A 9490-nucleotide genomic window follows, 5' to 3' on the forward strand; every position below is an offset into this window, starting at 1 on the left:
ATCCTTAAATGGCTTCACTTTTTTTTTCCGTCGCCGCAATTCATTACTTTGAAACAGAAAGCTTGAAATCTCCCGCTAGTATTTCACACAAGGACACATTTATGAATCACCCGGAATCCATGCAAATACAAACGTTTACAAGCAGGGCTGGGTACCTCTAGTTGGTGATTACACCGAAAGAAAGCACATCTCTGGGCTTTACTATTAAATATTAAGGGTTTGTTTATTTTTTTAAAGGATTAATTCACGTTTTCTTCTACAAAAGTTCCCTCCAGCTCACATTTAATAATGAATTCAGCAAAAATGTCTGAACTTTAAGTTCTGCAAATAAAAAAAAGAAAGAAATCAGGTTTAATTCACCCAGTTCTTTTTGCATCCATTTCTTCATTAAAGCATCTTCTCTGGCCTTTATTAAAAATATCCAAAAACATAGCCCTAATTTATCATCTGAAATTAGATATTTAATCCATGTGTTTTAAAAACACACATTCAGTAATGATCCTTAGAAACAGCTTTTCTATTTTTCTGAGTTCTGTTCTGTTAACCACGCTTATCTTTTGCCTTAATGGGCAAAGAAAATACAAAGAAATGCATCTTTCACATCGCTTTGACAATTTTTATTCGGTTCTACATTTTGCCCATCAAAATATTTTTTATTGAGGATTCATGTGGAAGTAAAATAAGCGAGATCAGAGGTGAAGACTTTCCTCTGTCCTCTTTGTGGCACTTTTTGTGTTTTTAGTTTAGCTTTTAGTCTTCGTTTTATTTTCAGGTGGTGGTTTTTCTGTGCTGAAGCACTGGAGACGACTTGACAATTTATCTCTGGGGATTATTAAAAATGGAAAACAATGGCAATTAGGGTCACCCTGTCAGGAGCTTCTATCATGACTGTATTGTATAATGTATAATTATATAATGGGTATTGCATAATTCAGTTTTGCGGGCTGATGGATAGTCTCCACAACAGGGTTGATTAGACAAAAGCATGCTTGTAATATATTTCAGCTGGTTTTATATAATTTTTTGTCTTTTTATAAAAAAAAATGGAATGACAACCAACATCGTGAGTAAGTGTAAAAAGTGGTGTTTTTTTGAAAGCAGCTTTCCTTCCACCCTTTCAGACACTTCAGAGATCACAAGCGAAAGAATCGCCCGAAAAGCGCTAAAGTAAGTGCGTGCTCCACTTTTGGTATTACGCTCCCTTTATGCTTGCACGTGTACATTGAGCTAATTACGAGGGACAAGTAACTGAATCTGTTGGAAAAAAATGACAAAAACTCAGGCGCCCTGACATATAGCTTTCAAAAAGAGGATATGGTCGATAAATGCGGCATTATAATGTCGAGCAAATGGAATAAGAAATTCCCCCGACATGACATGAAAATTCACCTTGTGGCAGGCAGCGCAGGGCACGCCGCGTCAGCAGCCAGACAGGCCGACTGGATCTGACAGGTAAAAAGGGGAGATGATGGTTAGAAGGTGCTATTGTTTCATGCCGCTTTCTTGACCTGTCAGGTCTCGGCGCAGAGGCCTGGATCGAGGACCTCCTTGTCACATGAAAACAGCCTTAAAAGGGCCGTTATCCAGACTATGGTGATTGGTCCTGTTTAATTGATTTGCTTTGCAGTGAGGCCTGTCACATTAATAATGGTTAAGTACAGCCCCAGTGTGTCACCCAGAGTGGTGCGTCTATCGGGAAATTAACAGCCTTAACTAACTGCTGTCTGCGAAGCAAGCACTGTAAGATCATACGAGATGGAGCAGTTTTATACTCGGGCTGAAGCTATGGTACTTGGTACATAAGTGCTCTCTGTTGATATGCAGCAGCTCTACATTTTCCTTCTTTGTCTTTGGTCTTCTTATACATTTTTAAACCTGCCATAGTGACCTCTTCATTTAAGTAGCTCTCTCCCACTTTCTATACATATATATTTCTATACATATGGGCATATTATATCCCCATCTCCTTATGAGCTACCATCTAGAGTGAAACAGAGAGCCACACTGACAAGTAAATGGTACTGAGTGAATAAAACTCAGATTATGCTCTCCACCTCTTCACAGGAGCCTTTGACAGGTTGCACTAGACATTAAGTCTCTCTGATATTTCCATGACTGACTGACAGTTTGAAATTGCTCCCATCACCTTGATAGCATGGTAATGCACCTTGCATGTGGACTGTCTTTAAAGTGCAGGAAATTAGACTCCAAGTTGAGAGTCCCCTTTCAAGCAAATATGACAAGAAAATAGACTGCTTTTCTTCTACGCCCAGAGAGAGAAAAAAGGGACCCACAGAAGCTGGCACAGAATAAGAGGTTATAGGTGAATGTGTCAGGAAGTATTACGGATATTATGTGTTTAAGACAGGACATTTCAGATACTTAGAAGTCATACCCATTCCCCTTGACTACACCCAAGATATTTTCCTCGCCCCCACCCACCCACACACACGCCCCAATCTGAGTGTCAAATACTGCAGCGTTGACTTCATTTGCAAGCTCTCAACTCGGAGCTGACACGAAGAACTTATGCCGTCTCGCCGGAAGTCAGATGACAGGAGCGCAGCATGACTGAGAGAGTTAGAAAAGTTGAGGTGCAGCCAAGATTGTGGCAGTGAAGGGTCTTTTTCACTTTGTCTTCTCAATTAGTTAAAGCTGGTCAGGAGTAGAAAGTAAAGCCCGTGGAGATTATATGCTGTCGTCCACTTGCCATCGGGAAGGTGAGGCTCCTGGCAGCTTGTAGTCATGCTGTAAAGAAGAGTTAACTTCACCTAACCTTCACGTTAGCGTCGGGAACCAGTCGCTCAATTCAATCTGACAGCTGCCATATTATTGGTACAGAACTTTGTGGAAACTTCAAGAAGCGCCTGTGAGATCCACTGTACTGTACTTTATTAGCTGTAAGAAAACAAGGAAAGCACTCGTGAGATTATGGCACGCAACTTGGTCGGGCTTATTTATTTTGACGAATTTCTTGTTTGTCGGATCACCATTTCCAAAAATCAAGATATTAATGCATTTGCAAGGATATAAAACAAACAAACAAACCAAAAAAGAGCTTAATGAATTGTTTATCATGACTTAAGAATTCCTGTTGTGTTTTGACGCAATTAATTGATCATTTGCAGTAAATCTTCTGGACACTGTTCATAATGTTTGCAGTGCAATCAATGTAAAATGTCCACATGGACATACACCGACATTTTGCTCGTGTAGATTTAATTTATGGCGCCTAAGTCATGGTGAAAACATACAGGTAGCGTGTTATGATGCTGGAGGCACTGTGCAGGTTGGGATGAATGTCTGTGATGGGCAGATTATTCAGACTAAAGTAGGCCTTAAGAATGATCTTGTCACATTTCACAGGCAGGATTAGGGCTGCACAGGAGGAGCGCTTCAGTCAGGAATTAGCGTCATGTGGTCGGCTGGAGACAAGCATGCAAGGTATTCGCCGAGACAGGCTTGGACACTTACTGCTCCATTTGTCTACTTAGCGATCAAATACCAAGGTTGATGGTTATTTCCTTGTCATTTATGGTTTATGTGATATGTATTTTCATTTTTATTTATTTCTTTTGCAAAACCTTGTCACTTCTAGAGATCACGACACCTTTGTAACCACCCAAAACCTGGTTCAGTATCCTCGCTGATACCTATATTACACGCATTTAAACATATGAATTTACAGAATCTCGGATACAACAAATGCCATCTTGATGTGCAGCCCATAGCGGCACCTACTATATTTATGTCTTTGCATTTTAAATGGAAGTGAGAGTGAGTGTCTTCAGGCGATCAGAATGAGCTATTACCACGATGATTGAAAAGTGAGGGAGCAAGCAAGCCTGACAAATGAAATCAAACTTCATAAGACCTGCCAGTTGTGTCAGTTGTTATCCATATCTCAAGCGCACTATGGTACTGCAACGCAGCGCACTGCCTTCTCATCTGTCGGCTCAAATTCATCACATTCTCGACTGTTTCTTTTAAGTCACAAGTGTCAGTGTGAAGAGGAGTCTTAATTGACAACTGAGTGGCACAGACGCGTACCGCAGCCTTTATTTTGGTGCCAAGAAGGGTTGTGTTGTTTTGATGAGCTATTATTGGCAGAAACCAGTAGCAGATAGCAGTCGGCCTGGAAATGGGAAGTGACATCAGACAGAGAGGAGCTTGTCATTGTCTTCAGGCAAGTTCAATCTTGCTGGAAGTTGGGAACAGCCTGTTGAAATGTCACTCAGAACACTTTCTTATCTTTTGAGAGGGGAAATTTGGGTTGATCTGGTGAAATTATTTAGACATCTGGCATCGGGTTTTGGAATAGCTAAATAAGGTTGGCGTGGTTTCAAAAAGATGCTTTCTGGTAAATTAGATTTGTTATGTTGAACATCGAAACCTATCATGAGCCACCAGCCTTCATTTGAAGCTTATTTAAAATCATCAGTCTAAAATTTTGGCATTTTGTTTCTCCACATTGTATTTATTCTTGAAATTTTTCTGGAAGGCGACTATTCAGAGCCGTTTTTACCAGTTATGTACAACATTACACTTTCTCAAATGCAACATGGACGTAGAGACCTAAAATTCATTCCAGATACACAATATAACCATCCCTCCCAAACAGTGGTCACAAATCAGTCCAAATGTGTGGTAGTGGGCACATCTGCCATATTGAGATAATCCATCCCACCTCACAGGTGTGCCACATCAGGATGCTGATCTGACATCATGAGTAGTGCACAGGTGTACCTCAGACTGCCCACAACAAAAGGCCACCCTGGAATGTGCAGTTTTGTCTCACAGCAAAATGCCACAGATGCCACAAGCAATGAGGGAGCGTGCAATTGGCATGCTGACAGCAGGAATGTCAACCAGATCTGTCGCCCGTGCATTGAATGTTCATTTCTCAACCATAAGCCGTCTCCACAGGCGTTTCAGAGAATATGGCAGCACATCCAACCGGCCTCACAACCGCAGACCTCGTGTAACCACACCAGCCCAGGACCTCCACATCCAGCAGGTTCACCTCCAAGATCGTCTGAGACCAGCCACCCAGACAGCTGCTGGAACAATTGGTTTGCACAACCAAACAATTTCTGCACAAACTGTCAGAAACCGTCTCAGGGACGCTCAACTGCATGCCCGTCGTCCTCATCGGGGTCTTGACCTGACTCCAGCTTGTCGCCGTAACAGACTTGTGTGGGCAACTGCTCACATTTGATGGCGTCTGGCACGTTGGAGAGGTGTGCGCTTCACGGATGAATCATGGTTCACATTGTTCAGGGCAGATGGCAGCTGAGAATGTCCCAGTTCTTGCATGGCCAGCATACTCACCGGACATGTCACCCATTGAGCATGTTCGGGATGTGCTTGACCGGCGTATACGACAGCGTGTACCAGTTCCCACGAATATCCAACAACCTCGCACAGCCATTGAAGTGGAGTGGACCAACATTCCACAGGCCACAATTGACAATCTGATAGACTCCATGCGACGATGTGTTGCACTGCATGAGGCAAATGGTGGTCACACCAGATACTGACCGGTTCTGGGTTCCCAGACACCCAATAGCGCAAAAAACTGCACATTCCAGGGTGGCCTTTTGTTGTGGGCAGTCTGAAGTACACCTGTGCACTACTCATGATGTCAGATCAGCATCCTGATGTGGCACACCTGTGAGGTGGGATGGATTATCTCAATATAGCAGATGTGCCCACTACCACACATTTGGACTGATTTGTGACCACTGTTTGGGAGGGATGGTTATATTGTGTATCTGGAATGAATTTTAGGTCTCTATGTCCATCCCATGGGGAATGGGAGCAGTAACAAAGGTATTGCGTTTATATTTTTGTTGAGTGTATATGAACTCAATTAAACTACACTGACTTTGTACAGTTGTGGTTAGAGGTTTACATACATCCATCATGGGCATGTCAAGCTTTTGGGTTTGAACAATTTCTTTGAACTGCTCTTTTTTCAGGTGGAATCATTGTACAGCACATATCTTTAATGACTTTAGAGTTTCTACAGTGGCTTTTATCTTGACAAGGCCGAGGCCTATTAACTTCTCATTAGTTAACTTGATTGACTACAGCTTTGCTGGGTAAAAAAAGATTTGTTTGACAGAAGTCATTGGATTGACCAATACTGAGAACAAGTCAAAGGAACTCAGTAAAGATCTAAGAAGGAGACTTGTAGATTTACATGAGTCGGGAAGGTCTCTTGGAGTCACTTCTAAACAACTGCAGATTCAAAGATCATTTCAAAGAACTGTTAATCATCATAAGTCTAAGTTAGGCAGATATGTTGCCACTTTTTCAGTGTCTGAAAGAAGACCCAGGTTGTCACCCTCAGATGACAGGAATTTGGTAAGGATGTTCAGGAACAACCCATGTAGAAGCCTACATGCAGTTTAATTTGAAATGTATGCTTTTATTTTGATAGTGCAGAAAAAACAGGAAGTTGGGCGAGAGGAGAGTGGAGCCACATGGTTTTTTGACCTCGCAATCTCTCTTCATCCATTTTGAATTGAACTTTATAAGTTTTCGTAATTTGGAATTCTGTTGCTGTGTACCTGTTTGGACTTTCAAAGTAAATATTGAGAAACTATCAAGGACTGTTGTTTTGTTTTTTGGTTTTTTGGATATGGAAAGAGGGACTAAGCGGAGCGTCAAGCTAAGGCTCCATTCGAAGGAAACCTACATTAGTCAAAAAACCAGCTCTTCACAGATTAATGGAGTTTGAAAACACCTGATTATAAAGTAAGAAGGAAATACCGAACCGAGGAAAAACTGAAGATGGAAAACCGTAAGTTTTAAATTGCCTTGCCCTTTTTCAATTTGCTGAGGTGCATGTGTATTGATTGAGTTTGGAATTTTGCTGCCCATGGATGAACAAAACAGTGGAAAAAGGATTGTAAAAATGACTGAGAAGGCTATGGAAGACTGCAAGACTAGAAATGTCAACACACGTAGACATAAGCTCTCTCAATTAACAGGCATGAAAAAAGAAATTGAGCAATTAATGGAAGATGATGCAAATGTTGACCTCGTTAAAAATAAATTACGAGTTGACTTTAGCTCTTTGCAGCAAGACTTTGCTAGCCTAAATTCTGAACTGCAACAACTTATGAGTGAAGATGAATTTTTGGAAGATCAAAATAGTTGGTTTGATCCAAAGAACAAGTCCCTGAATGATTTCTTTTGGAAATGTGAAGGGTGGATGAATGAAGTCATGAAACGCTCTGAACAGAACAGAGAGGACGACACAGGAAAGCAGGCAGATAATAGGTCCACGTCATCAAAGTCGGCAAGCAAACGCTCCAGTAGATCTGGATCACAACGTGGAAGCATTTCCTCTACATCTTCCTCTATTAGATTAAAGGTAGAAATGGAGCGTGCTGCATTAAAAGCAAAGGCTGCAGCTCTGGAGAAGAGTTTGGCAATAGAAAAGGAAGAAGCGGATTGGTATGCAGAAATGAAAGGAAAAGAAGCTCAATTGCAGGCGGAAGAAAAACAAAGAGAGGCTACAATAAAGGCTAAAAAGGAAATGCATGCTATGCAGACTGCCCTTGCTGAGTCAGATGCAAAACTGGAAGTTTTGCAAAAATATGAAGATACACAGCCAGACATGAGCATTTTTGCAGATGATGATCAGAATGGCAAAACTGAGACTAAAACCACATTCCACCCAACATCGCAATACGTCTCATCTGCACCCTACGATGACGACGATGTGCAGACACCAATGCAAGAAAGGACAGTGCCTGCGCCAAGCCCTGAAAGGGCTGGTGAACCTGTGCTCGATAGTTTGTGTCAAGCCATTTCTCAGCAAGTTAATGTCACTGAGTACCTGGTAAAGAATCACAAAGCTTCTCTATTACCTGACATCTCCATTCCAACTTTCAACGGAGATCCACTTGAATACAACTCTTTTATCGGTTCCATTGAACATGGAATTGAAAACCGCACTGATAATAATCGTGATCGTCTACAGTATTTGCTGCAGTACACGAGTGGACAACCCCATGAGTTGGTTAAAAGTTGCATCCACATGGAACCTTCAGTGGGTTATACAAAGGCGAAACAAATGCTCAAAGAGTTTTTTGGAGATGACTTTAAGATAGCTGAAGCCTACATAAAGGAGGCCTTGGATTGGCAGACAATTAAGCCAGAAGACGGCACTGCACTACAGTCCTTTGCATTGTTTCTTACCGGCTGCTACAATGCAATGACAGATGTTAACTACATGGAAGACTTGGATAATACGTCTAACCTAAGGGCATTAGCTAACAAGCTTCCTTACAAACTTAAAGAATCGTGGCGAAAATATGCTTGTGACCTGCAAGACAAAACGAAGAAAAGAGTCAAGTTTAAGGATTTTGTCAACTTTATCAATCAGCAAGTTAGGTACGTGCTACACCCACTTTATGGAAATATAAGGGAAACTACAACAGGTGTGAAGGACTCATTCAGGCAAAGAGCAAAGCCACAATATGCAGAGGCATTCAAACCAAAGAAAGTGTTTACAACAGCAATCACTGACCCTCAAATGGAAAACAAGACAGAAAGTGCCAAACAAGTGGCATCAAAACCACAGACTGTCCCAGTGGATTCAAGCAGCAAGCCTTGTGTTTATTGCAAGGGAGAGCAACACAACCTCCAAATCTGCAGAAAGCTCAAGGACAAGCCTCATAAGGACAAGATTGAGTTTTTAAGGAGCTTAGGACTGTGTTTTGCCTGTTTGAAACATGGTCACATGAGTAGCAGTTGCAAAGACAAGCTCCATTGTCAAGAATGCTCTCGACTGCATCCTACCCTGCTGCACATCACCAATAGGGACTCACAAGAAGAAACAGCAAGGGGGGCGGTTCAACAGTTCGTATCAAGTGCTCTTGTACAAACAACAGCAACTTTCAGCATGACTGGGGCCGGTAAGGAAGATTGTATTCTTCCAATCGTTCCAGTACGTGTCAAGGCCCAGAAAGGAACCAAGACAGTAACAACATATGCATTCTTGGATCAAGGCAGCTCGGCCACCTTTGTGACAGAGTCACTGATAAAACAACTGAACCTTAACGGACGAATTACGAAAATTTCACTCCGAACGATGGGAAATGAATCTGTTGTGAACACCTGCATTGTGACTGGACTGGAAGTCAGTAGTCTGGATGGTAGCCAGTTTATTAAACTTTCAGAGGTGTATGCACAAGACCACATTCCTGTAAGTAAAAACAATATCCCATGCCAGGAGGATGTTGACAGGTGGTCACACCTGACGGAAGTGAAACTTCCCACTATCCAAGCGGATGTTGGATTACTCATAGGAGTGAATGTTCCCAAAGCCATGGAACCGCTTAAGGTGGTAAACAGCGTGGACAATGGACCCTACGCAGTGAGAACAATATTAGGTTGGACAGTAAATGGACCACTTAGGAGTGGAGGCGACATGAGTGGGAGAAACAGATTGGCACAAGTGACTGTGAATAGG

Source organism: Rhamphochromis sp. 'chilingali', assembly GCF_963969265.1.
Source record: "Rhamphochromis sp. 'chilingali' genome assembly, chromosome: 22".
Taxonomy (NCBI): Eukaryota; Metazoa; Chordata; class Actinopteri; order Cichliformes; family Cichlidae; genus Rhamphochromis; species Rhamphochromis sp. 'chilingali'.